We start from the raw sequence: 4,459 nt of genomic DNA, 5'->3' as shown, positions 1-4,459 counted from the left end.
GATTTGGTCTAGAAAGATCTGGTCGCCATCGAAATATCTCCTCAACCTTGGAGCTGTCCAAGATATCAGCGATCCGCCGATGGAGACAACCGCCTTTCTACATCACTTAACCATGAGTGGTGATACATTCAGCTGCCAGTTGCATTTAACTTTTTATTTCTTGGACAGTCCCTTGTGATCAGGAAGGACTTAATTCCACTCTCATCCTGTGGACTCTGGGATGGCTAATGAGGCCAACCTTAACACAATCCTTAAATCCTTAAAAAGTGACCACATCTGCACACTTATCCTATTGTTTCTTTACGTGACTTGGCCTCAAATTTTGTTTGGTAACACTTCTGTGCTGTGTCTTGAGATGTTTGAGGGCATTTTGGTAACCTTGCTTGATATACCTCTCTCCCTCCCCCCCACTCCCCTCCCCCCCCCCCTCCCCCCCCCCCCAAAATTCTGCACATCCACAATCCTGGAAATTGCACTCGTCACCTCAATTTCATGTTTCATGTATCTTGTTGTGTTTTATGACTAGGAAAAAAACTGCAGAAGCTGGTTAAAATCGAAGGCAGACACAAAATGCTGGAGTAACTCAACGGGTCAGGCAGCATCTCTGGAGAGAAGGAATGGGTGACGATTCGGGTCGTGACCCTTTTTCAGACTGAAGAAGGGTCTCGACCCGAAACGTCACCCATTCCCTCTCTCCCGAGATGCTGCCTGACCCGCTGAGTTACTCCAGCATTTTGTGTCTACCTTTGTCTTTTATGACTGCTGGCAGACCAATTTCCCTTCTGGGGTAAATAAAGTTCTGTAGTATCATATCGTATCGTATAAAGAGATCACTTGACGAATGAGGAGTGTGGAAAGGGCAGTGGTGTCCTCCTGATCAAATAGTCTAAGACATTTATAATAATAACATTATTATTATTATTATTATTTATCATCTGGACCCTCAAAATGTATCAACACTGAAGCAAAGCAACAGCGAAATGGCTAGCAGGACCCCAGTAAATTCACCTCCTTCAAAAGAGAGAAGGAAATTGCAGAGGAAAAACACTTAAATGTTCTTTGCCAAGAATAGTGCGTGCAGATTTTTGCACTAATAAAATTGCAGATACTTTTCACTTTGCACATTCAGAGTCACAAAAAGGCTTTATGACAGCATAAATGTGCATTTAAAGTGTATAAAAGACCTGTTTAAAAGCCCCAAACGCAAGGTCTTGAAGCTGAATTCAGTCAGCAAGTTAAGGGATGGCGATGAGTAGCAAGGAGTCGGTAGCTTAAAAAACAAACATAACTCTCCAAGGTCCATACTTCACATCTCAAATAGGCTCCTAATCACTGAACATACTATTACAGCCATTTGGAAGCAAATCACCACTTTAATTCGGCTCTGCTATCTCACTTTGGCACCTACTTTATCTGCAACAAAATCAGAATCAAAAGCAGAAATTTCCTTTGTATTTACTCAGAAGGGATGCCATTTTTTTTATTTCCAGTTTCTCCCTTTCTCCCCCAAATCCATCAGGTAAAGTCTTTTCCATTAAGGCCCTTTGGCACCTCACCCGTGTAACTGTTCCCTAGTCTGTGCAAGTGTGATGGGGCACTTCAGCTGGAGCTATGGATTGCAATCCAGAGAATTCTGATCAGTTGGGCGGCACGATGGTGAAGCGGTAAGAGTTACTGTCTTACAGCGCCAGAGACCCAGGTTCGATCCTGACTAAGGGTGCTGTCTGTATGGAGTTTGTACGTTCTCCCCGTGACCTGCATGGGTTTTTAGAGATACAGAACAGAAACAGGCCCTTTCGGCTCACCGGGTCCACGCCGACCAGCGATCCCCGTACATTAACACTATCCTACACCCACTATGTGAGGATGCTGTTCATTGATTTTAGTTCAGCTTTCAATACAATAGTCCCCACCAGACTTGCTGAGAAGCTGCTGAAACTTGGGCTTAACACTCCCCTGTGTGCCTGGGTCCTGGACTTTCTCACCGCCAGGCCCCAAGTGGTCAAGATGAGAAGACATACATCTAACCCCCTCACCCTGAACACAAGATCCCTTCAGGGTTGCGTCCTTAGCCCCCTACTGTACTCCCTATACACACATGACAGTGGGGCCAGGTTCAGCTCAAACTCCATCATCAGGTTTGCGGATGACACTGTGGTGGTGGGCCGGATCTCCAACAACGATGAGGAGGTGGCTGATCTGGCACTCTGGTGTCAGGACAACAGCCTCCTCTTGAATGTCACAAAAACTAAGGAGCTGATTGTGAACTTTAGAAGGGCTCAACATCCAAGGACGTACACGCCACTGGAAATAAATGGGTCTACTGTGGATAGGGTGAGCAGCTTTAAATACCTGGGAGTCCACATCACAGCGGATCTGACATGGACAACACACATTGCCGCACTGGTGGGTAAGGCAAGGCAGCGCCTTTACCACCTCAGACAGCTGAGGAAATTCAGAGTCTCTCTGAGGATCCTTCAGTGCTTCTACTCTGGAACTGTAGAAAGCATCTTGTCCGGCAACATCTCAATCTGGTTTGGGAACAGCTCTGCCCAGGACAGGAAGGCTCTGCAGAGAGTAGTGCGTTCGGCTGAACACACTATGGGAACTACACTCGCCCCCCTGCAGGACCTATACATCAGGAGGTGCAGATCCAGAGCCAGCAACATTATGGGTGACCCCTGCCACCCCAGCAACGGGCTGTTCCAGCTGCTACGGTCAGGCAAACGCCTCTGCTGTCACGCTGTGAAAACGGAGAGGATGAGACGGAGTTTTTTCCCATAGGCCATCAGGACTGTCAACTCTTATATCACCAGGGACTAATTTACTGTATTAATTTATTTTTTATGTTGTGTCTTTTTTTTAAAATTTCTATTCTATTTTGTAGTTTTAGCACAATCCGCAGGCATTGCCACTTTCATTTGACTGCACATCTTGTATGTGTATGTGCCAAATAATGTAGACTTGACTTGACTTGGGGCAATTTTTACATTTACCCAGCCAATTAACCTCCAAACCTGCACGTCTTTGGAGTGTGGGAGGAAACCGAAGATCTCGGAGAAAACCCTCGCAGGTCACGGGGAGAAAGTACAAACTCCGTACAGACAGTGCCCGTAGTCAGGATCAAACCCGGGTCTCCGCCGCTGCATTCGCTGTAAGGCAGCAACTCTACCGCTGCGCCACCGTGACCGCCGATTTCTCCGAGATCTTCAGTTTCCTCCCCCGCTCCAAAGACGTACAGGTTTGTAGGTTAATTGGCGTGGTGTAAATGTAAATTGTCCCCAGTGTGTGTAGGATAGTGTTAGCGTGCGGGGATCGCTGGTTGGTGCGGACTCGGTGGGCCAAAGGGCCTGTTTCCGCGCTGAATCTCTAAATCTAAAACTAAACTAAAAAGTGGCTGAGGACAGGGTTGAGTCTGACATCTATAAAGCATCCTCCAAACCACCAAGGATCATATTTCAAGATCAGCTGCTGGGGTGAGCTAACATAAAGCTGTGGCTTCAGTTTCTATGTAAGACAATGCTGTCCTTTTGTACCTTGGTAAAAGTACTTAGGTTCATCAATATCTCCACGGATGGTACGTTGTAATTTGCCCTCTGATTCCAAACTGCATTTCAACCTCAGCCCTTTATGAAAATTACTACAGCTGTTAGTCCATTAACAGGGTCACAATACTGCCAGTTCAATTTGCATTGAAAGCCATGCACTTTGTGCACAATATCATGGCTTTCTGAAACAGTGCAGGTCAGATAATTTATCTTCATGCAATGTTGATTCACATTAATTATGCAGCACAGTTGGCATTCATCGACCCATTAAAACATAGTGATACCTATAACACTAATAATCAATGTATTTATATAATCTGCAACACTAATTCTCCACCTGAATATGCATGCTGCAAATTGAAACAGTGCTAGAGGGTGTCGTTGCGGTTAATAAGGACAGAGTCTCACTAAGCCATGCACATCAATACATCCAGAGTTTGATTCCCTGCATTTTTCAAAGTCAGAAACGAGGAAGATGACAGAGGGGCAGATGCCAGATCTGTAGAAGGGATTCGTAAGAACTGCAGATACTGGTTTACACCAAAGATAGACACAAAATGCTGGAGTAACTCAGGCAGCATCTCTGGAAACAAGGAATAGGTGACGCTAAGGGAGGGTCTCGACCCGATACAACACCTGATCCTTTTCTTCAGAGATACTGCCTGACCCGCCGAGTTACTCCAGCATTTTGTGTCTATCTTCAAAGGGATTCTTTATCCTGACTGCCACTTCTCATGACCCACCCAGTTCAGTTTAGTTTATTGTCACGTGTGTCGAGTTCGCGTTCCCGGTCAGTTGGTTGATAATAATCAGAGTCGGCACAGACCTCACTTATCCGTAGTTTATTAGAGATCTCGTAGACAGGTTTCTAAAAGCACACACAGAGTCGAGGACTCCGGGGCCAGTGGAAA

This window comes from Rhinoraja longicauda, chromosome 14 (assembly GCF_053455715.1).
Source record: "Rhinoraja longicauda isolate Sanriku21f chromosome 14, sRhiLon1.1, whole genome shotgun sequence".
Classification (NCBI taxonomy): Eukaryota; Metazoa; Chordata; class Chondrichthyes; order Rajiformes; family Arhynchobatidae; genus Rhinoraja; species Rhinoraja longicauda.
This window is presented reverse-complemented; position numbering follows the sequence as displayed.